Source organism: Aphelocoma coerulescens, chromosome 4 (genome assembly GCF_041296385.1).
Source record: "Aphelocoma coerulescens isolate FSJ_1873_10779 chromosome 4, UR_Acoe_1.0, whole genome shotgun sequence".
Taxonomy (NCBI): Eukaryota; Metazoa; Chordata; class Aves; order Passeriformes; family Corvidae; genus Aphelocoma; species Aphelocoma coerulescens.
Window position 1 is genome coordinate 60918963 of NC_091017.1, and position 25371 is coordinate 60944333.

The window sequence follows — 25371 nt, forward strand, 5'->3', positions numbered from 1 at the left end:
CAAAAATAAAATTAATTTGTCATTCAAGTTCTTCACAGATCTTAGTGAAGCCACCTGAAGTGAGAAAATCTAAAATATTTTGTGAAATGTGTCTCACCATAGGGTATAAGCTCTTGAACTAAATATTCATGTTATATTGCTTTGGTAAGCTTTTGTACCAGTTTTCAGTTTTGTTTGCTTGTTTCATCTCCATAAATGTCTTCAGTTTTAATTAATATTCATTTTTTAGAGACAGAACCATTCTATAATGTCACATAAATGTAAGGAAGTTTTAAGTAATTCAAATGGCAGTATACTTGCAAGTAAATGGAGAAGACATGGTTCTTTACAGCATATTTGAAACAGGAGATTCAGTAGAGGATAAAAAGTATTTTTCAAGTAAGAGTATAAATTTCTTATTCTCTATTCAGTAATGTCTATAATGAAGTAGTGAAATAACACTGGAACAAATACCCGTGAGCAGAGGTTTCATTTCCTTTGTATAACAGTTACAGGGAGATTTCATGGCTGTGGCAGCTCTCACCCACTAAAAGCAGTGCTGTGAAAGATGACAACAGCATGGGCATATATCAAACATATATCAAGCATAAAACAAATAACAAATAAATTAGCAATATTTGTCTTCTATGAAGATCTTTCCAAGATTGTACAGTGAAGTAGAAAACTCCTTAATTAAGTTGCAGCCCTTTTTCTAATCTCTACCTACACATGTCACTAAACACTTTCACATGGCTCAAAAATCTTTAAGAGCCAATTTGCTGTCTCCAGGTTCTACATTATGAGGGAGACTTCTGGGAAGGCTGCCTGGGCTTCAGAATATATTCAGGTTTCATAGAGCAGGAATCCAAGTGGAAACACCAAGAAGAGATGCCCATTTAGTAAGGCTGTCTCACAGCTATTGTTTATGTAGCTACCTTTCTCCATCATCTAGCTCACAGCATGTGATTACCAGCCATGAAATAGGAATGGGCAAGCACTTGGAAGACTCCAGAAGAGCTAAGGATTCAGAACACAGGTTTAGGAGGTTACCATTCTTGCTACCTGTCTGCTGCTCCAAGTTACTGCCCTGTATCTGCTCGGCAGCTGTTCATGCACTGTGTTCCCAAACACTGAAACTGGGGTGTGTTTGAGCATTGCCAGGCTGAGAAGTAGTGGCTGTAGAGCCAGCACAATGCCCACTGTGCTGCTGCAGTATGGGTGTGCTACAGATACTTGCTTACCAAGACAGTAACCTTTGGCAGCGGGATGGGGTGCAAGGGTAGGCAGGGACCACTCAGATTGCTGCAGTCTGAACCACCGAAGTGACTTTCCCCCTCTACAGGGCCTGCAACTGTTGTGCAAGGTGCTTTTCTTTCCCTCTGATGTTGCATCTTAGACTGTCTGGATCTATACAGGTGGAAGAAATGAGGGAGCAGATGGCTGTGCCTTATAAAAATAGCACTGGGATAATATAGTGCAAGTGAACTGACACTGAATGACCCATCTCACAGGCCCACTCTTAGTTTACTTTTTTTTGGTGGTATCTGAGATAATCAACAAAACAGAGGACTTGGAGCAATAATATTGCCTATTTGTGCTTTGCTCGTAACAATTGCCTAAGATACAAAGCAAATAAAATCTACCAGATGCAGCAAATTCTCTTGAGCCTAAGAAAGCAAAATTGTAATGTTGCAAATGTAAATGCTGGCATTGCAGCTTAATACACATATAAACCGAGCAATCTATATTGTGTGATCATCATTTTTTAAGAAAGGCTGGAGCCCAGAGACTAGCAAATGTTCTCATCTGCAGTGTATCAGCAGTTCTCAGTCTTCAGCTGCTGTACAGATAATAATTCTAATTGAAGAATCATTACATGGATCCATATGTGAATGATAGATGGGCTACAGCCTTTTGTTCGTGATACTTTAAAAATTGAGTTGCTGCTTTTACTTTTATAAGGGGAGATTAGATTGCCTTTTCCTCCCCCCCCTTTTTTTAATGCAACATTTTAATCACCCTGGTCTGACAGGATTTGGAATCTGAAGGGAAAACAATTTCTATAGCTGACAATTTTTTTAAACAATAGCTATTTAAAGCCTTGAATTGGTTACAAAGTGACTCTCCCCAGAGAACCTTTGTTCAAATGTTTTTAATTCTGAAACTAGTGCTTGAAAAATTGTGTTCCATGTGCTCTGTAATAATTGTTTTTCATATATTATACCTTTTTTCCCCTCAAAGATAACAACATACACTCTAGTGCAGTTTAATAATCCTTTTAAAAAACCATAGTTAAAAAAGGCATTTGCTCCATTACTCATCAAGCATCTGTTGTATCAAAGAATTGGTAATATATTTATCTTGATGGATAAGCTTCAGTGTTCTGGACCAAGTTCAGTGTAACTGGACCAAGCTTTCAATACTCCTTTGGGGATCCTAAAGTCAAGTTCATGATCTAATTAAGATGGGTGTGATAATTATATCTGCTGCTGAACAGGAGTCTTTCATCAAACCACATTTCAACTAAATTCAAAGCTGATCCAGTTCAGAAGCTGAATTGATTTCTTAATGTGGATGGTGAAATTTAATTTGCCTTTAGATCATGTATTCCAATTCAGGCTGAGTCAGTTATAGCAAAATTATAACTGTTTGGTTTTTAACATAATGTGAATAGAAAAAGTACAGCAGTTTCAGCTGGGTGCTACCTTTCCTATTACTTGTTCTCAAAGGGCTGCAAACGTTAGGCTACCATCTTACACCTACTGCTGTGTGGAGGGTGGTGTTGGTTATGTACACATGCTATGACAGCAGCAGGGATGTGTGTGTTACTGGTCTTTTTTTAGGCATCCCAAGTAGGAACACACCACTTGGGAATTCAAGATGAACACGTAGCACTACTGATATGTTTTCTCCAAAAACTGTTTCTGAGGCAAACTTCTTGTGATTGAAGTGTACCAGAGGAGCACATGGCCAAAACACAGGGAAAAGGAGCAAAGATTCCAACATTTTTGAAGCTTTCTACATTGGTTATATGTATTTGGCTCTTGCGATATATAAGGCTCATTTTTCTATGGAAACTCATGTAAACAATGTTTTCAGCCATTCTTGTCCCTTACCTAAACTGTTTCTGAGCCACCTCTGTAGGCACCGGGGCAGGGTGCGCTGCTGCAGCACTGCAGCTGGCGGGTCACAGGTGCAGCCCTGAGCTCTGGCTGCAGGAGAATTCAGTGCCCAGCAGGGGAAAGCATTCCTGCTTTGCTTTGGTATTGGGCTGCCAAGCACATGTGAAGTAGAGCTAGTTTGCAGACACAGCTACTGTTGAGGAGTTAAACCTGCAACTTCTGGAGTCTGAGGAACTGAAGAAGGGAAAAGATCTTAATTTGGTCTGCAATATGTCCAATTGAGAAATGTAGCTCTTGAGGGAAAATAATATGTCTATTATTTTCTAGAGAAATGTCTTTTAAAAATTTTTGCAACATACTGTATAAACTCTTAATTAAATACAAGTCTGCTTACTACTCTCATTGTCTTCTTCTGGCTTCTGATTATATACAGCATCTATTTCAATAGTGGTAGAGGAACTGCAAATGGCTTGGTTGGTGGAGAGGCTTGGGATACAGTAAAAACACATTTTTAAATGGAAGATGAGGAAAGTGTCTAGGAAGTTCATAAAAATAGAAGTAGCCTGAAATGCTTGCTGTACAGCTGAGCAGGCAGTGAGTCTCCAGGAGGATCAGCATATGCATAGTAAAGTCTTGACCTCCTGCACAGAGCAAGCACCAGAGAATACTGTCAAGATGTAGCTCTGATTTCATCACAGTGGTAGCTTGCTCTCTAATACTATGCACTTCCAGTACTCTGTTCTTCCCTCACCCCACTGATTAATTTGGGGTGTGGTTTTTTTTTTAGACTCTGCTGTACTAGTGCACCAGACAAAGGATGGGAAGGGAGGACAGATGCCTACCAGTGAATTGCCATCCCCACTGATGCAGAACCTCGTATGCGAGAAGTCAGCTGGAGCACACAATGGCAGCAGGTTCAAGTGCACATGCTGCTAGCTTTTTTTTGTTAAAGGGTTAGTAATCAGTAAATGGATTTGAATATAACTTTTTTGAATAATATTTTAACTGGTGCTATTCAAAGTCATGCTCATATCCCATGCAGATGGCACAAACTGTCACACTCTGGTTTTCTCTTTGGTTTTGTTTCTAAAAATTTCAGCTGAATGTTGAATCTGTGCCTAAATCTGCTAAAGGATAGCGCTTCAAGTCTCAGAAAAGATGCACACCATGTTGACCTAGCAGTGCATGATTTCACTGGGTCCCACAGAATTCATTTTCCATCTCTGGAGGCATGCTTAGGAATGCTTAGCCTCATTGATCCAAGGCCTCTTGAAGGGAGATATTTCTCAGTGACTGTCACTGAGAAAGCGGAGGTCTTGGTGGGCTCTTCATAGTGTCTTGTGCTGACTTCACCCAGTGACTTCTGGATCCACATGCTCATTTACAAGTAAATAGCTTTCCATCTCTTTTTGGATTGAGATGGGCAGTATAAATGCTTCTTTATTGCTTCTACACCCTTAACAGGTGTTAAAAGGTATTAAAAGTTATGGTGAGTGAAACACTGCTGCTGTCTTCAGCAAGGCTGTAAGGCACCTGTGGCTTTGCTGATGGGGTGGAGCAGGCCTGAGGGTGTTTGAGCTCAGGTGATGGCATACCTTGTGCTCCACATCCTGAAATGCCACTGCTCTGGCAAGTGAGGCAGGGCCTGCGGTGGCCCTCCTGCAGGTGTCAGCTAGGCAGAAGTGAAGTGTGCAGCTGGCTTTGGGTTGTCCAGTATGCTGATCCAGAAGGGAGTGGTGTTTTCTCTTTCCTGGATGTGATGGCTCTGCCACGGGCTCAGAAAGCAGAGGCAGTAACAATGTATTTTTGTCATGGAAGGCAATAGCAGTGACTCAGGACTCCTGGGGCACCACTTAGCAGAGATAAAAATGCTGCTTTCATTTAGTTGCTATATAATTGCATTTCTGAGTCTCCCTGTTTGCTTTGTTCTTGCATAAACCCCTCCTCCTGCATTTGCAGGCCCTAATTTTCCTCTACCTTGCAGTTTTCATAGATTTTTACAGCCATGCAAGTGGTGGCAAAACTCAGCTCTTTCACTGAGTTGAGAGGATTTAGTGTATATGCTGCATTTACTTGGCATAAGCATAGAAGGCCACAGTAGGGGCAAGGCAGTGAGGAATCAAGCCAGTTGTTTACATCTTCCTCCAAAGGACTGGTGGGTCAAACATCCTTCTCCTGTCCACAATTCTCTGCCATTAACAGCTGTTAGCGAGTGTTAGCGCATCATATTTTTTCCCCTCGAGGCTGAGTCCATTATCTCTACCACACTCCAGCACCTTGCTGGGAACATGCCACAGCTCTGTTTTCAAAGTGTTTTGTTAATGCTAGTGACCTTGGTGGTGTGACCACAACACCTGCTTTACCTGATAACATCATTAATTTTTTTTCTCCTCAGCCTTTGTGTTGAGCATAAGCAAATCTTCATTTGTACCTGGAAAACATTGCCTGAACATCAGCCTACTGGAGCACTGCCCTGTATCTCTCAGTATTTTTTAATGTGCTAAATAGACAATTAGAAGAAATCACTTCAATAAAGGCACGAACACAAGACTTTCGTTAGCTGCAATCGAGCAAGACGGCATTGGAATCAATCACATGGCTTTTCAGCTGTCACTCTGCCACAGCAACAGCTGTCTGTCAGTCGAGGTGACAGCAGAGAGCTGATCTATTCTCTTCTCTGAGCTACAGAGATAAGCTGCACATGCACAATGAATGTGTTCTCAAAATAAACACATTGGGAATAGCAGAGGGGTTTTTTTTAATGATAAATCTTCTCACTCTTCTAAGAGTTCCTCCTTCCTGATGGATTGAGAACTGGCTGAACAGCAGATCCCAGAGCATTGTAATCAGTGGCATGGGGTCTAGTTGGGGGCCTGTCATGAGTGGTGTCCCCCAGGGTTCAATACTGGGCCCGGTACTGTTTAATTCATTCATCAGTGACTTGGATGAAGGTCCAGATGCCTCCTCAGCAAGTTCATGGATGAGACAAAGCTGGGAGGAGTGGCCAATACCCCTGAGTGCTGTGCAGCCCTTCAGAAGGACCTTGACAGGTTGGAGAGACGGGCAGAAAGGAACCATTTGAAATTCAACAAAGGCAAATGCAGGATCCTGCACCTGGGGAAGAATAATCCCATGCACCAGCACAGACTGGGGGCCAAGCTGCTGGAAAGCAGCTCTGCAGAGAAGGACCTGGTGGACACCAAGTGTCCATGAGCCAGCAGTGCCCTTGTGGCCAAGAGGGCCAGTGGTACCCTGGGGTCCATCAGGGAGAACGCTGCCAGCAGGTTGAGGGAGGTGATCCTGCCCCTCTACTCAGCCCTGGTGAGGTGCACCTGGAGCACTGTGTCCAGTTCTGGGCTCCTCAGCACAAGAGAGACATGGAGCTCCTGGAACAGGTCCAGAGGAGGGCTGTGAGGATGATTAAGGGGCTGGAACACCTCTGTTAGGAGGACAGGCTGAGAGAGCTGGGTCGGTTCAGCCTCAAGAAGACACAGCTGAGAAGGGACCTCCTCAATGTCTATCAGTATCTGAAGGGAGAGTGTCAGGAGGATGGAGCCAGGCTCTGCTCAGTGGTGCCAAGCAACAGGACAAGAGGCAACCGGCAGAAACTGATGCCCAGGAAGTTCTATCTGAACATGAGGAAGAACTTCTTTAGTGTGTGAGTGACCAGGTGCTGGAACAGGTTTCCCAAAGAGGTTGTGGATACTCCTTCCATGGAGATATTCAAGAACCACCTGGACACAATCCTGTGCAATGTGTTCTAGGATGACCCTGCTTGAGCAGGGAGGTTGGACCAAGTGACCCACTGTGATCCCTTCCAACCTTACCCATTCTTGAATTCTGTGATTCCTCCTCCTTTTTCAGTTTACCAGGTTGCTGTCACCCCCTGCCTTTTTTCCCCACAGTGGCTGTGTGTTCTCCTTCTGCTTTTTACCTTACAGGTTTGGTTTTCTGCATGCTACTACTTTGTATTTCTACGGCTGCATCCCACCTTCTGATGCATTCCACCTTCAGTCAAGGTGGGGTCTGTCAGAGGAGGAGATGCAGGTGGTGCTGCCTCCAGGGCTAATGTGACCGTGGCTGTGAGTGCCATGGCTGCAGCTGATGTCCACAAAGCACTGATTGGAGTTGTTTGGATACGGTTTAAATGGGTCTTAAACTCAGTGAGGAGTAGAGGAGTTGTAAGGGTTTGTGAAGGGATTAGTTTTACTTTGGGCTTTTCTCCAGGCTTTTGTGTAGGCAAGCCTACAAGGTATTTGCTTTTGCTCCTTTATTGATTAGGCATGAATTTATTAAATTGTAAGGTGCCTTCAACTTTCCCCTCCCCACTGTTTGCCCCAGTTTTGTTGTTCCTACACTGCAGTGCTGATATTATTTTCATTGTACAGGGCAGTGCTATAGCTCCTTTCTCTCTCCTTCACCCCTATGCTGGCTGGAGAGAAACAGGTTTCCTTGGCAGGAATCCTGTGTTTTGAGTCTTGCTATGTGGCCCCATGCTCAAGTATATTCTGGTGCTGTGTCCTGTGTGTGGCAGGGCTGTGCAGGGACTGTGGTTGCTCCTGTTTCTCTGCCTCACTCTACAGTAACAAGCATTTGTATTTAGGAATTTGTGAGTCTTGGGTGACCTAATTTCCTCAGTAAAACACGACAGTGCATGCATTGTGTTGTGAAAGCATAGGGATAACACTGACTCAGGAGCCTGATCATGTCACTGGTCCAGACTAAGAGCACGTATGTCATGAGAGACTTGGTTCAAGGCCATCCAAAAAGACCAACAGAAACTCACAGTGGAATAAAAAGGGGAGAGCCAGTCTCAGAGAAGCCTTTGCATGTACAAAAAACCCCATAAATATTTTTCATTTAAAAATTAAATTTCATTCTTTATTTTATGATTTTGGTAGTACAACACTTGCATGTACCTTTTCTTTTTGCCTGAGGTCTACGAAGCCTGAAATGGAAAGCATGGATTTTTCCATCAGTCTCTGAGATGGAGCTGAGTAAGTATCTTTCCCATTTTATAGGTAACAAGGACAAGACAGCAGGGTCCCTTCAGAAGGCTAATTGCCTTTCATGTAGCTGTGCTGGTTATGCCCTTTGGCTCTGTCTCAGAAGCCCAAAGTAGCAGGTCAAAGTGCAGATAGCTTCAAATGTTCCACTTTTAACTGTTTTCTACTTAAACAAGGATAAATCTTTTTTTGCCTGAATAATGTTTGCTATAGGATCCACAAGATACCACATTATGGCAGTATATGGGAGTAAAATCAGCAGCTCCTACTTGGCAGGCTAATGGGTTTGACTGGGTAGCTCCTTCAATAATTTCAAATGGCCTAAGGTAAAAGGAGTTTGGAAAAGATCTCTGATTTCCTTCCAGAGGGAGAGAGGAGGAGCACTGAAGTGACACTGAGCCATCACCATTTCTGCTGCTCTCATTTCATTGAATATACACTGCCAGAAAATGTCAGTTTTCAGGACTATCAACAGATACTTCAAATAATTAAAAATAATAGATCAATTATAGCAATTATAGTTACATAGCCTCTTGCACGCTACCAATCCTACCTTTGACGTCTATGGTTTTAGGAAAGTTTAATACAAGTTGCTGAAAATTAAGCAAATAACTTACCCACATTATAAAACATTATTGTTTTTTAAGTTGTTACTTGCAGCTTTCCAGAAAACAAAGTGTCTAAAATAAGATTTTTTTTGTCAGGAAAAATTTCAGTGTTACCAGTTAGTTTGAAGCATTCATTCTCTTTCTGGTTCTATCTCAGGATAGATGTGTTAATTTTAACACACAGAGTGCAGAACAGAAGCATCATATGCTGCATCTATACACAGAGATTTGGGTTGTTTTTGAAAGAGTTTATAATTTTTGTCCAAACTTAGGTTGTTGCTGAGCTCTGCTTTCAATTTTACTGCAAAGTCTCAACAAAGGGAAAAATTATCCAAACTGGTCATTTCTAAGATGTATTTTTTTAAAAAGCCTACTGAGAGAGTAGTTTGAATCATTAAAATATAGGTGCCATAAATCCTGGTCACCTAAGCCACAGTTCATCCACACCTACACAAAATTTCCCTTGAGATTTCACATCTTCCAAGAACACTTTCAGTATATAAATACCTTTCCAAGTTTTTTGCAAAATCCAGATAATAATTGAGTTATATTAGTTTATATTATAGCTTTATACATAATCATATTGTAGTTATATAACATAATAGTTGATTAAGTAACAACTGCATTCAGAAATGTCAAACAGGGAAACATTTAGCTGCTTTTCCTTCTAAGCAATATGCAGCTGCAGTAGACAGAGACGTGAGCTGTGGCCTCTGTCTCAGGGCAGGCAGCCTGTGTCGCTGCGAGGGCAGGAGCAGCGGCAGGTCGCTGATCGGTGCCACGCAGCTGGGCTGAGCACAGCCAGGTCCCCGCAGAATTGCTCCCTCTTGCCTGTATCTGTCACTTAACCAGCTGTTAAATGAGTGAAAGATAACTAAGGCAAGAGATAAAGCAATGCTCCTTGGGAACACCATTGAACACATCCTATTATATGTTAATAGAGCTTGCAGGGACGTGGCCTGATCCCACAAGCTGCTGACAAACAGCAAATGAACTTCTGGGAAATCTGAGGCTCTGGCTTGTACTTGGTATCAGCCTGGGCATCAACTGCAGCTCCTGATGGACCTTAATCAAGCCTCTCCACATATGCTTTTCCCACTAGTGTTTAAGCTGTCTGAATGGAGCACAGGTCTGGTTCCTGTGAGTGGAGGTCTCTAGCTAACAGGCTAGCAATAAGAGAACAAACCAGCCAAACAACAAACCCAAACAAACACCCAAAAAAAGGCAAATAAAAGAAGATGGATACAGGGAATAGACAAATTAATTGCACCATGTCTAAGCCACATGTGCCAGGATATAAACCCCTTTACTGTGGCTGACGATCCAGTAACCACTCCTATAGCAATGATATGTGGTAACTGAGGGCCCCCAGAACAATCCAAGAAGTCCTTGTTTATTTCTAAGCAATGCCAAAGAGCACTGATGCTATGATGGATGGCTTCTTACTTGAAACCTTCTTTCCCAAAAAGCACAAGACTGTCAATATTTGTAAACTTTACTCACACAGGTCAGCAAATATAATAGGCAAATATGCAGAGCAAAATACACTTTGATTGATTAGATGCTTTGGAGAGAAGGCACCAAATTCTATATTACAGATATTTTATCTTGTAGTCTTTTCCACTCTGCTGCTTGTTAGTGCATATGGAGTATTTTGCTTGTGTTTTTAAATACTGGTAAGTGTGAGACACATGGGGAAGGTTTTTCTCTTATTTTAAGTGGATTTTCTCTTATTTTAATTGAAATGAGGGCAGATACAATGCTGGCGTAATAATGTCTTGTTAAGCTCAAACCTATGTATTTTTTGAGTACTTAGGGCATTATTGAGAATTGACATGAACTATGCCACAAGAAGTGCAACTAAGATTCCTATCTTTATAAATATTACAAGTGTCCATTATAAAAACAAACACCATTCCTCCTTTATCTGCAAAAGTGTGGCTGGGAATATGCCAGCATCCTGCCACCCAAAATGGTCACCAATAGGTAGTGCTACTCTTTCCAAATGCAATGCGAGATTCTTCCGGTTTGTCTCTCAAGCAAATTCTCCTGCATGCCTCATCTTCCTGACAGATCTTTCTCAAAGCCTTTTGTTGCTAAATACACGATTCCCAACAGATTGATTTCAAATTTTCATATTCCTTCTTCGCTGCTATGACCTTTAGTTGCTCCTGCACACTACTGTTTGGTTGTTCCCCATGCTCCAGTCTTTTGCAGCCAGCTGTCAAGCAGGAACTTCTGGGGACATGATTCCCATACCCAGAGCTTTGGCCTCACTCCCAAAGAGCTTACCTTTGTCTTCATTCAAAGTTCTTTTATCATGACTGTATTTTTCCATTCTTTCTGAAAATGGGTCTTAACAGTGCTCCAAAACAAATGAATCATTTTCACTCAAAAGTCATCTTTAATAGAACTTTTATAAAATTCTGCTTTTGAATGCAGAAGCAAAAATTTAAAGAAAGGAAAAGGTCATATAAATATAAAGCAAAATCCGTCAAATGGTGTAGAATAGCTCTGGTGATATCAGTCTTTTATCTTAAGCAAGGATATTCTTTTTGCTCGTTGATTCAGAATTCAAACTGATAGTGTATTCTGTTTTCAGTGACTGGTTCAGGGCAATATCCCGTAACTCCAGCTTGCAGTTGTCGTAGTGATGATTCTCCTGATGGAAGTCATGACGTTAGATTTGCACTGATGGGGAGAGCCAGGCTCGTCACCCTCCAGCTGTCAGCATTGCACTTTATGTTGTCCTGAGCTCTGTGCAGGAGCTCGGACATGCCAGTGACAGCTGGACCAGTGGGACCCCATGAGTCAAGCCTCCACATCGGAGACACCTCCTCTCATAGCTGTGATACTCAGGGTGCATGTTTCCATTTGTAACAGCTTTGGTGAGACTGTTTTTTCCAGTGCTGCCTATAAAAATCAGTAGACTTAACTCTAAGCAAATGCTGACTGGGGTGCTTCTGACAGCCTGGGTCTGGAGCAGGGTATACCCTGTAAGAGGAGGAAAGCTGCCAATTCCAGCACCCCTGCAGTACAGTATGGTCTGTCCATGTCTCTTGGCTTCCTCTTGATTTCTCTTACAGGGTATGTCTAGGCCAGAACCCTTTTGGTAAGAGGTTGCTTCCCCAGAGGCTTGATTCCCAATTGCCAGGAAAAAAAAAAGAAGACATGAGTACCTCAGATGACAGAATTTTAGAATCATAGACTGTTAAGGGGTTAGAATGGGCCATCTAATCCCAAGCCCCTGCAAGGGGCAGGGATATCTCCCACTAGACCAAGTTGCTCAAGGTCTTATGCAACCTGGCCTTGCACACTGACAGGACAGGGACACCCACAACCTCCCTGGGCAACCTGTTCCAGTGTCTCACCACCCTCACAGTGAAGAATTTCTTCCTAATCTCTAACCTAAATTTCCCCTTTTTCAATTTGTGCCCATTACTCCTTTTCCTATCAGTACAGCTCCTGATGAAAAGACGCTCCCCAGCTTCCCTGCAGGCCCATTCAGATATTGGGAGGTTGTTATGAGGTCTCCACACAGCCTTCTCTTCTCCAAGGTGGACAGCCCAAACTTTCACAGCCTGTCTTCATAGGGGAGTGCTCCAGTCCTCTTACCAACTCCATGGTCCTCCTCTGGACTTGCTCCAGCAGTTCCATGTCCTCCTTATGTTGGGAACACCAGAACTCTACACAGTACTTCAGGTGGGGTCTCACAAGGGCAGAGTGGAGGGGGAGAATCACCTCCTTTGGCCTGCTGCCACTCTCCTTTTGGTACAGACCAGGATTCTCTTGGATTTCTGGCCTGCAACTGCGCACATTGCTGGCTCGTGTTTAGATTTTCATCAACCACTGTGGGATATGCCCAGCCCCTACCCTGGAGGGATCTCTGCTGAGATAAGAGATTTTGCAATCGCCCAGCAGGACTCCCTGGAAAGGCAACCACTTCTTTGGTCACGGCGAGAAAAGACAGACCCACAATCCTTTAGGAGACCCTATGCAGATCCTTTGTAACCCATTGGCCTTCACCCAACCCCTGTATCCCTATAAAAGCAAGCCCTCTGCCCCTGTGGTGAGAGAGCTCTCGTCCCTGGCTTTCCCCTTCGCCGGAGGGGACCAACAATAAAGCTCCTTCCGTGTGGAACCAGCCACACAAGCCTCTCGTCTCTCTCTGGTCTGGTCTGGCCTGGAGGCTGCCCTGCAGAGCTGAGCTGGAATCACGAGCTGACAATCACTAAAGAGCTGACAGCCTCTGCAAGGGCCCCTCTGCCAGCAGCTGAGGGAAGACACCAGGCCTCAGGAGGGCGATTCCTTTCAGGACCATCTCCCCAGACAGGTCACCCCTTCCTGGGTCAGAGCTACTGACCCCATCACCAGCTGTAATAAACCACCACCCCCAAGTCTTTCATGCAATGCTGTGCTCTCTGACCCCTTTGAATGTCATCCAATGTAGGAGCCCCTACAGTATATACGAGGAAGCTGCCAAAAGTCCTTCTGACCTTAGAGGTATAGATACTCTTGATGTCTTTTCCTGGTCTTAAAATCAAGAGTCAAACACGGTTAGAAGGGGAAAAGGGATTTTACCTTGGTATTTATTTAAAGAATCCTTAGGTGCACACGTCCAGGTCAAATGCACCTCAATGCACACCACAACGCACACCCCCAAAAGATTGGGTATAACATTACAGGTCTTACTAATTAGCGTATCTATCAATGAGAGGCTCGAATGAGCCCCCCTCCCCAAGGAACCTTCCCCTGGATGGTTCTATCTTAGGTTACAGAATGTGTTCTGGAGAGGACCTTGGGGTCTGGGGCACACTCATCCCCTAACTATGAAGCTTCTAAAATGTTTAGTCTCCTAGCTGAACAAACAAGTCCAAGACTGTAGGCAAAAAAGCACTAAGAATACAGAAGTTGTAAGAAGGTATAACAGGGGTATAAAAGAAAAGGCAAAAAATCATCATGGCATCACTCTGAGCCCTCTAACATGTCCAAAGGGCTGGAGCACTTCCCTTGGAGGTGTACACAACCATAGAAGGTCCCAGGCTGGGCCTCAGCTGGGGAACATATGCCATACATTTGGAGAGCAGTGGCATCCTTGAAACACTGCACTTTACCTCCCAACTTATGAGGCCAAAAGTTGTCAAGCTATTTTTTCCTTCTGCTCATCTTAATGAATGTTGAGGGAATTTTTTTTTTTTCTGTTTGTCACACCTGGAAGGATGAAGTACATATCCTCCTGCTCCAGAGAGGAGGAGAGTCTAAGCCTCAGGGTAAGACTCTTCCCTCAAGGCTTAGAGAATCCTCTGGGGCTATACTGAGAATAGATTTGTCATTTCCTTGTTGAATGATGATCAGAAAAGCATTGTGTGAGGGTGGAACATGGTGCATATCATGATATTTTAAAAATAGTGGCTGGAACTGCATTTTGTGAAGGTCTCGATTCCTTGTTAAGGTGCTTTAAGAAAATATAGTGGATCAAGGCTTTCATGGGGCAAGAGGCAAATAAATGTTCCATTTCTGCATCACCTTTGAATTTAAGCATGCCTGATCTGGAACCCTAAGTTTTGGGCAGTTTTGGACATGGGCACCTTTTGAACTTAGGATCCACCAGAGCTGGACAACAACCAAAGTGTTTGACAGGCAGCCACCTCACTACTGAAAACCATGTTCTGTAGATGACACCCAAATTCCCAAGCTATGCAGCCTGTTTGACTTCAGACAAGGCACAAGAAGGGATGCCTCTATCACCAACCTCACATCTCTAAGTAGGATTTTCTTTTTTTCCCTCCAGTCTACCCTGAATTAGTTGCTGTTACTGATCCGTCCTCCTACCTGTGGGAAGGAGGGTGCCCTCCAAGGTCCATCTGATACATTACTGACATTTCAGTGCTCTGCACCTACACCCTATACAGAGAGGTATTACCTTACTTTCCCAGCCTGTCTTTTTTAGTTTAACTGAAAAGTACAACTCCTAAACTGCAGCTTTTAACATGTGTGCATTGCTCTAGATAAGATCTTGCTGACCCTGTAGGACACTCCACAATAAAATGAATTGTTTTGTTGCATGAATATGATTTATGAGTATTGAAAAATAAAAAGGATCCTAGCATGGGAAATAGAAATCTGATATGAGGAAAAGAGATATTGTTTGGGTACACACTAGGAAGCATTGACATCCTTGTTACAGCTCTGGAGAAACCGGATAAGTTTAGCCACATGATCCAAAACATAATGGAGCATACACATTAATTTTAAAGATGTTAGTAAATCAGTAAGCGTCTTGAAGGGTGAAACAAATGTCCTGGGCATGAATATTCATCTAGGTCTCTGATAGGTTTCGTACTAATCTAGCTGTGTTACAGAAAATGATGAAGCAAACATCTTTCACTTAGTATCAGCACCAGATACAATGTATGACAAAACTAAATTCACTGAAGACACTGAATCATCTGTGAAGAGGAACTTTTCTGACCCTTGACTATAGACGTAAGAGAAAACATAGAGCTGAGCAGAAAGCCAGACCTACCCTAAATAAGTGTGATCCCAAGAGAAAGACCAGAAAGTCAGGTTTGGAAATAGGCTGCCTGAAAGAGGCTTGCTAGAAGCAGAGAAACTATCTTTGTTTTCTTAATCCCTCCAATGCCCAAAGGAAAAGGGCTCAGAAATTTTGTTAGAAACAGCACAGCATCAATTTCTCCTAAACAGAATAACTTGCAAAGCCTCCACATTTTTGGCCAGGAAGAATTTTAGATTTGGTGCTTTGCAGCTGCTCCAGGATCAGCTTTTTAAACATTTTCTAACTCCATCCTTTTTCCCCCCAGTTTATTCCACTTTTTCAGGCTTGTCTAGAACTGGTACATATTGTCACTCCTCTGCCAGGTAGGAACAGATTTGAAGATTTGCAGTCTGGTGTAGAGCAAGAAACCTGTTCTGCAGGAATACATTTTGTAAATGTCTTCATTTTACCTGCAGACATTGTGGGCGTAGGTATAGACAAATACAGATTCCAGGAAATACTTTGTTGAACTATGAGCCTCCAACAGCACCTTGTGGCTCCTGCTGCACAGCCTCCAGTGCTGTCCAAGCCTTGCTCTTCTGTTTATGAATCACTGGCCTGTACTGACCACTACGTGTTTAGTTGCTTATTTAATGTTGGTAAAGACTGAGGAGAACAAAGGCTAAAATAGAGATGTGCAAATGATTACTTAGTACCATTAAATTTAGTGTCTTTTCTGCTAATAGATAAGACAATCTCTGTCTAAAATATTTTTGACTCAGTTGTATGCTATGGAAACAAAAAGACATTTTTAGGTCTTTCTGCTCTTTCCAAGTTCAGATGCTTTTTTCCACTGTTTTATTTCTTTGCTTTGTACTAGACAGTTCCAGCATTTTCACTTGTTTTTCCTGTTTCTCAGTGTTCCTAATGAAAACTCCAACAATGGAAGATCAATAAAAGATAAATTTACACTTTAGATGGGATTTTATCATATATTTTCCATGCATTTCCTAATCCCTACCCCCAAAATCCACAAACAGGAAATCATTAAAGCCAAGGGAACTTAACAGATGGTACAGCTGATGGTGTCTCCCAAGCTTCGCTCATATCTTAGCCAAATGGAAATAATGCTTGGAATTAGTTGCATAGGTACTTATTCTCTAAGCTTAATGCAAAAATTGTTACCTATCCTATAACCTTACTGTGGAATGACTAAACAAGACTTCATAAGAGCTATTGCATAGGGATAATGGTGCTCGTAAGACTATATGAGAGACAGGAGGGCTGATGACACATAACAATCAGAGTCTCAAAACATCACTGCTAGTCTCAAGAATCAATTACCTACACTTTAAAACCAGTTCTCTGTTCTTACCTATTTGCTCAAAGACAGAGGACAAGTTGCTCTGTCAGCTGGGTGCCAGAGGCAGTGGCACAGGTGCTGTGCTCAGTGGCTTGAGGGAGTTGTGCAGCAACACAGGCACTGGTGGGCAATGGGGGCCTGACCTGACCTGCTTCTTCCTCTGCCAGTGTAGGCAGTTTGACATGAGTGGGCTAAGTCCTTCCCTCTCTTCCCTTGAGCACAGCTGAAACATTTTAGCCCTGCTTGTCCCAGGGGCTTGTCCCATGGGCTGCAGTGGGCATCACACCTCGACACAGCAAGGCTTCACCACCCCAAACAGAACCCATGGCTGAAAAGTGCACACGAAGGGAGATGTGGGCAGATGCTTTTCCAAGGGGCAGCCTCTTGCACTTAATGGGCTTCAGTGAATCAATACAGAGGTCCCAAGGAGTTAAACATAGATATAATTCCTTCTCTCATAGCAGGCTGGGGATCCACGGACAGGGTTCATCCACAATGCTAAAATCCCATTCAAGCAGAAATGTCACATTATTTACTTGCTAAAACAATGCTCTTATTGCAAAGACATGTTAGGAGTGAAAATATGACAGCATCTATTTTAGGTTGTCATTGATCTTTAATTTGCTATGACCTGAAGGTTTTCCATGTAGTCAGTGCTTTTTGGCCAAAATATATGACTGCAGGGAAATGAGTAAATGAGTGCTAGAGATGTTCTTTTTTTTCCTATGAAAAGACTGAAATTGCTTTGTGTAAATGTGTGGAAAATGCTGATATTTTGTTTCTATAAATACTTTGCCTCCTGCGTGCTGTATTTCATTTGTGCTGTTTCCTAGGAGTATTTGGCTTCTTATCACTTTTATACAGCGTGCTGAATACAAATGAGCTACAGTTTACCCAGCAACCAAGCTGTGGAGCATTTGTGGCTGTTGTGCATTTCCTGAGCAAGAGTAACTACTGAATGAAGCAGATTACCCTGTAGCCTTGCAAAACACTGAGGATTATAAAACATGCATTTAGTGGATAAGTACACAGAGGAAAATGCACAGACAATCTCTGTTTCTATATATATGGATGTGCGTATAAATGAATATATCTGGGTGATGCAAAAAAAAAGCCCTGAAGTAATCCATCATTTTTAATGACAATTTAAATATAGGGAAGCAAAAAACCTCAAAATTGCATTTCTTATTCTCAGTGATACCACCTCCAACCAGAAACCTTGTTTATGGCGTCTATAAACAAGGCTCCATTACCACAGACTTATGTGATCACAGGATGATTCACGTTGAAAGCAACCTCAGGAGATCACTGGTCCAACCTTGGCTCAGAGCAGGGCCAGCTCTGAGGTCAGATCAGATTTCTCAAGAGTTGATACAGCTGTTTCTTGAAACCCATGAGGATGGAGACTGCACAGCCTCTCAGAGCAGCTGCCCCACTGCTTGATTGTCCTCATGGGGAAAATCTTTCTCCACATATCCAATCTGAACCTCTCTTGCTTCATCATCTCTTGTCTCTCATTCTCCTACCATGTGTCTCTGTGGGCTAAAAGCCTGGCCCTCTCTCCTTGATGGTCTCTCCACAGATGCTGGGTGGCTGCTGCTGGGTGCCTCCAAAGCCATCTCTTCTCCAGGCTGGACAAGCCCAGTTTCCTCAGCATGCCCTCAGGGAATGGTAAGCACTCCAGGCTCCAACCAGCCTGTAGGCTCTTGCTGAACTCACCCCATCTCATCATCCTCTTCCTTTTATTTGAAAGGATCAAAACTGGGCACAGGACTGCAAACATAGTCTCACTACTGATGGGTAAAGGGGCTACTCCCTTGGCCTCCTGCCACACACTCATTAATACAGCCCTGGTAACCCCTGGCCACATTTGCTGCCAGGGCACACTGCCGGATCATGCCCAGCTTGTACTCACTGACATCCCCAGGTCCATCTTGGCAGAGCTGCTTCCCAACCAGCTGGGCATCAGTTGTGTCCCTATGAGGGATTGCTCCTTCCCAAGTGCATAATGTGGCTTTCATCTGTGTTGAATTTCAGGAGATTCCTGCTGGCCCATTCCTTCAGTGTGTCCGGGTCCCTCTGGATGGCAGACCTGCCCTCCCATTTACGGAATGGTGCACCCATTTGGTGTAACCTTGATGAGAGTGCACTCATGGTGTCATTGATGAGGATGTGAAACCGGACAGGTCCCAGGACACGTGCCTCCTGCACTCCGCTTGTTACTGGTCTCCAGGTATAGGATGGTTCATTTAGCCCAGCTTTTAGACACCAGTTGCCCATCCATCCAGACTCACTTGGATGCAAGAATATCACAGGAGACAGTGTCGAAAGCCTTGCTAATGTTCAGGTAATTACTATCTGTTGAAGAAAAGTGTTGCTGGAGAACTCCATGATTTTACCAATGACCGAAGTTAGGCTAACTGGCTTGTGTTCCCCAGGTTCTGCTTTTGGTCTTTCCTGAAGACGGGTGCAAAATTTTCCCTTCTCCACATCTTAGGGACCTCTCCTTCTCCCAGAGAACTCTTAAAGGTGACAGAGAATGACCTCATAAGGGCAGCAGCCAAGAGAGTGAGCAACCTTGGATGCAGCCCATCAGGTCCCAGGGACACCTATGGGCCAAGTTCTCTTGAGATTCCTGACTCAATCCTCATCCTCTGCTGGTGTCCTCCTCCTCCCACTCTCTACGCTCTTGATGCATTTTGGCAGTGGGGTGAATCAAGACAACAGGTTCACTTTGCTGGGGAGGGGACCTCCTAGCAGAACCAAGAGTAAAGATTCAAATTTTGTCAGGAACATTTTGGGTGAAAAACATGAACTGTTTTCACAAGACTTTGGAAAACATCAGGAAGCTTTCCCCACATTGGATAATTAGCCACGGGCAGAGGAGGGGTGGAAAAGTGCACTCAGAATTACACACCTGAAGTCATCATCCAAGTCAGTTTTATCTTTTTCTCACTCAAAGCTTGAGGGAGGACTTCCTGTTGCCTTGAGAGGAGAATGGCAGTGTAAGCACTGAGGTCCTCAGCACTTCCCATGCGTGTGCCACTTCTTTAATTGCTAAAATACACACATGAATACGCCAGATCTTCTTATCCAGGAGTGTTTGGAGTGTCTCAAAGCAATTTAAATGAGTCTTGTTGAACTGATTGACAAATGTAATACAGATGCACTTGGCCATTTTTGCTTAAATCAAATTGTAGTCAGTGACATAATTTGCCAAGGTGGTTAATGATGTTATGATTATTTTAAGTTAAAGGTCTCCATACCTTGATTTTCATCTACTTAATACCTGGGGTTTTAAACCTGCATTCTTTGCTGTGGTATATTGGGATAGGCTTTTCAGCGCACTGGATCAGGTTGTATGTTGTAGTAAAATAGAAATATATTTTATAAATATAAAATATTCTAATATAATGTAACATCATTAAACACAGAACATACTTAGTGAAAATACTGCTTCCCCCCTGTAGCACAGAGGTTACCACACATGATTTTTGTGGGACTGGCATAACAGAAAACGAAGGGAGGGACTCTCACGTGGAAATGAGTATAAGCAGCAAGAGAGGGCCTCCTTCTATCCTGATGCTCTTCATGCTGGCAAGACAAGTGGGAGAGCATCCAGTGAGGATCAACCCACCTTCAGGTAGTTGCCTTATGAGGAAAGAGCTGACAAGGGAGCACAAATCTAGACAAGCATTCCAGAGTATAAATACTATGGTGGAAATGGAGTAGGACATGGAAGAGACAGGAATAGGCAGAGTTTGACTAGGCCCCCATACCCTTTCATCAGCACTGTCTCTTCGCACTTCCCAGCAGCATTCAATATGCCCAGGCTGCACAACGCATTGAAACCACAAAGAAATTAGGAGGAAGAAGAGAAAAACTGAGCAAAAATGGCACCAAGTGGTATGATGTCAATACACCCAAGCTGTTCTGCATCTCTTTGGGTTCTCTTAGATGGTTCTGCCTGTCCTCATTTGCTGATATGAGGTTTGACTTTCCTAAAATGCAGAAAATATCGTAGCACTTTTTAGCATCACTAAAGCTGTGTCAGATTAAGTCTGACTGCTGTTTAAAATCTCCAGTGTCTGTCATTTGATGGACATTATCTTAAGGTTCATCTCAAATGTGCAGAAGCCAATATGGGGTCATTTTCAGGGAAATTGGGACTGCAGAGGGTTTGTCCTCTTCCAAAACAGTTTTTATCTGTTTAGTAGTAGTGACTGTCTGTTCTGTAAGGGCACTTTACCCAGCAATCCTGGTTTGAATGGCAAGGTTGGAAGTAGTTCAGTGCACATGAAATCAATAAGTGGAATTGGGGTGAAATGGTCAAGGAACTGCAGTTGATCAAATGGCAGTTGATAGAATTTATTACCTGACAGTACAATTTGTCCATAAACAGATATATACAAGGCAAAATCTAGCCTTCTGTTTAATAGTCCTTTGCCATGATTCCCACAAAGCCTGCTTTCCTCTTCCTGGGGTCTCCCTGTCTTGGTCGGTTATCTGAAATTATGGGGTATCTAAGGACTTATTTTCATGTGCCTATGTTTTTGAGGGGCTGCAGGTTATCTGAGCTTTGTCCAAACTTGGAAAAAAAATACAGTAATTCTGTTTCACTGAATTCAAAGGACGTAATTCACCCAGAAGTGGACCACTTTTTCTGTAGCCAATACCATAGTCTTTCTGTCCTTAAGAATATAAAGGATGCATTTTACTTTCATTTGCAAGTCTAAATTAGAAATATTTTCTTCTTTAGTTTAAGGTGGAAAGAGAAAAATTAAAATCTCTTGTTGATTTTCTGGGAAGTTCAGTGGTCCAATTTCATATTAAATTTCACATAGCAAAATAGTGAAATGCAGCCATTCCACAAATATAAAAATCCCTTTTTCTCATAGAATTGTCATCCTTTCTATGGGGTTTTTTTTTTTGCCTGATGTCCTAAAAAAATTTTTCTTACTTCCCCTATTTGTATTTGTGCCTGTTTGCCAGGACCCTTTGATAACTTTGAACTCACTGAGTTTGAACCAGTTTGGAGAGAAGGATGGAGGACATGGAGATCCTGAGCTTCCACTCAGGGAGCCAGTGGGAAGAAGAGATGAGGGGCAGGCAAGGAGCATTCATCTGCCTCTCCCTCTGCTCAGCCTTTGCAGTACCAGCACCTGGCAGCAGCTGGGCTTGGCACACCCAGAGTATTGTGCCAGCTGGAGCTACTTCCAATTTCTTGTCCACCTGACAGGCGCAGCGATGGGGCACAGTTGGAAGGAGGGCAACCATTGCATGAGGTCACTGAAACTGGCATAGCAAGGAAGTGCAGATCCTTAGGTGGTGAAGATGCAGGGAGGGAAGGTGCATGGGGATGTGGGTACACAGAGTTAGGGTCAGACTCCATTAATTTTGCTCTTCAAGGAACAGCTTGCAACTCCCTTGGTCTCTCACAAGTAAAGGAAAAAGGAAAGTGTGTGGGATGTCATGTTTATTAAGTTTTTATTCCTTCAGTGGTGCTAATATATTATTATTATTAACTCATCTCAAGAAGTCTCATTGTAGGGTAGGACTGTAGGTGAGGCTATGTGTGAAAATCTCTGGAGCACACCAACTTGTTCTGCCTGTTCCTCTTTCCACAGTGATTCCTTTCCAAATCTGGGGATTTGGAGCCACTGTGAATCTGGCTTAGGGGCCTTTAAAAAAACATGAAAGCAAGGACAGTACATGTGAGCAAGTCCTCTTTTTCTGGTGTAATGTGAATAATCACTTTCACCACACAGGGCACACAGCACACCTCTGGTGTAAGAGACCAGGGCTGGGGAGCACCGTGTCACTGCAGAGGACATGCTAGCTCTCCCAAAGTAGGATTTGGCAACCTGGATTTTTGTTTGATTTCTGAGAATATTTTTTTAAACACTTTTTATTAAAGCCTACATTTCAGCAAAGTAAATTGCTTCTGTGCTTCTTTAAAGGAAAACTGCAGTAACATACCAGGTGTGCAATCTGGACCAGGAATCTTCAGAAGTCAAGAGCAAAGGACATTTAATCCTGACCAAGCAGACTAAACATTTGGTCTGAGAGCTGGAGAAAATTCAAGATAATAATAACGTGCTCTGCATGTTGCAGAACATCTCCTCTAGCAGTTGGAGTCCAAAAAGGTCACATCAACCATGAGTGAGGAAAGAAAGGAAAACACTCAGCAAGATGAATATTGCTCAGAGCATTAATTTTCCCATACCTTCTTCCACAGCAGGGTCACAAGCAATTAAGAGTCCTCATAGTGGGAACACTTCCACTGACATACTTTACTCCCATCCACAATTTTTTTCAAATTTCTTTGAAGAGGTGGTGTGTTGTGATCCAACAAAAATCATTTTTATTTGCAAATTATCCTAGAAATTAAATTTTCTCAGACAAAAGGTTTAAGTGCTCTTTCCTTCCATGCTTTCATTTCGTATGCAGTGACCTGATCAGCAGCCTTCTGTCTACAACTGTCCACTTCTGCCGAATTACAGGAAAAAATACAGTCAAAGCCTCTATGTTAATACTTAATCCATAAAGCAGGGATTTGTGAAAAAGGGACTGAGAAGAGAAAATGAGAATGTGTGAGAAATGCCTTCCTGATCCTGAAGAAACAAAGCTGAAAACTTTCACATCAAGATATTTATTTTAATATTTATGTGCTCCTAAAAGCTCTTCTGATTTCTTTTCTCTTTGCAATTCAAGATAAATAACCAAACTTTTGGAAAAGAGAAAGAGCTGTTGTGTTAGAAGAAACGACAGTGATAATGTCATACATCAAGGTGTTGAGATGTCTCAGTCATGCTCACATGGGAATCAGAATATTTTCCACCTAACATCCACTTGGAAGATTCCGTGCACCATTGTACAGGTCTGCACTGGGGTACACTCTGCGTCCCAGGGGATCCCCGCCTTCCCCTGCGCTCTTGGTTACGATGACTGTTTAAAGGCACTGCACAGCCTTTGCACTTCTCCTCTCTGCTCATGTTTTTATATCATGCCCACTGACATGCTGTCTGAGTTCTTCTTTGCTTGTGTTCCCATCTGAAATGCCATTTTATCTATGGGTATTGAATAGCAAAATCTTTCATAGGCAGCTGACTGCATTTATCTGTGGCATGACTTGAATTGATGCACCTGCAAGTCTACATAAAAAGTCACCTGAGCCTATGAGCTGGAATTTGAAGGAAAGCAGCAAAATGCACCTTCTGGTATTATTTCTCATTCTTTGATATTCTATTTCAACATCAAATTCAATTTTCTATTTTCTTCTCAGAAAAGAGAGATTTCATTTTTATGCCACTGCATTTTTATACTACGGCATGGATAAAGTAGGCATCACTTTTTAAACCAAGAAATTTTTTAATGTTCTTTTAAGGAAATTTATATGTGCTTATCTATATGCATATTTTTATTTTTAACCCCTCAAATACCTGTTTTCTGTCAAGTGAATTTTCCAAAACAATCACTCGTTTTTAATTTCAGCAGGACAGGACCGTCTGCTCTGTCCTGACAGCACTCCAGGCTGTCTCCTCAGCCTCTGATAAAGCCCTCACTCTTCACACTGGTGCCTTCCTGTGCAGTACCCTGGCCCTGCTGCACCTGCCTCCCATTCCACCTCATCCTCCTCTGACTCACGAGGAAGCCCCCTTGACACTTTCAAGACCTCCAGCAAGGGTGGTCTCTGCCTGGCAGCCCCTCACTGAGTGCAGCAGGGAAGCTGCAGATGAGGCTGCACAGAACATCCCAGATGGGGACAGCAGGAGAAAATCCTGCTTCCTCTTACATGGGGATGTAGAAGGGATACCAAATAAATTGCATTTAGATCAGTTAAATCAGAAGACACCTTGTCTGCAAAATTAATTGAGGTCAGTGCCAGCAGGTAAATAGTTTTCGATTTCGAAATGTTCTGGGATTTTTAGATGTCTGCAGGAAACAGCTTAGCATGAGTGAAAGTTGAAGAACTGAGTTGTGGAATTGGGGTTCTGGCTTTGTATCTTTTAGAGAAGGTGCTTTACGTACCAATATAGCATTTGTAGACATTTAAAACCTTTTAGCAATACTGAACCCTGAAGCCGTGTTTCCTGACAGAATGTATCAATGTATCAAGGGTAAATGTATCAAAGGCTTCCCAAAGTGGCATTCCTGGATGGCCACGACAGTCACACTTCATGGACAAATGTCTTGTCTGGTTCATGACTTGGTCGCTGTTTTGGGAAATTGTGTCTTTTCTTTTTCACAGAATCATAGAATAACTCAGGTTGGAAGGAACCTGTAAGGATCACCAAGTCCAACTCCCTGTTTCTCACAGGGCTACCTAAAACCATACAACTAAGTGACATCCAGATAGATGTTCCTTGAACTCTGCCAGGCTTGGAGCCATGACAGCTTTCCCAGGGAGAAGTGATTGACCACCCTCTCAGTTAACACCCTTTTCCTAACAGCCAGCCTGAACTTCCCTTGATGCAGTCTCATTTCGTTTCCTTGTGTCCTATCACTCGTCACCAGAGAGAGATCAGCATCTGCCCCTTTGCTGACACCTTGAGGAAGTCGTTAGCCCCACTCAGATCACCCCTCAACCTTCTCAAACCCAAACAAACCCAGCAACCACAGCCCCTCCTCATTAAGTCTTGCCCTCAAGATCTTTCACCATCCTGGTTGCCCTCCTCTGGACACAATCTCATAGCTTTATATCCTTTCTTACATTGTGGTGCCCCCAGCACTCGAGGTGAGGCCGCCCCAGTGCAGAGCAGAGTGGGACAATCCCCTCTGTTGCCTGGCTGGCGAT

At 43.0% G+C, this 25371-nt stretch overlaps 1 protein-coding gene across 1 annotated transcript in view; it reads left to right on the forward strand.

Moving 5' to 3' along the window:
* The first annotated feature begins 7269 nt into the window (after positions 1-7269).
* LGI2 (leucine rich repeat LGI family member 2) overlaps positions 7270-25371 on the forward strand; it is a 40105-nt gene continuing 22003 nt past the window's right edge. Inside the window, exons 1-2 of the mRNA XM_069014326.1 lie at positions 7270-7353; positions 8039-8098. The gene's annotated coding sequence lies outside the window, so the exon portion shown is untranslated. The remainder of the gene's footprint in view (positions 7354-8038; positions 8099-25371) is intronic.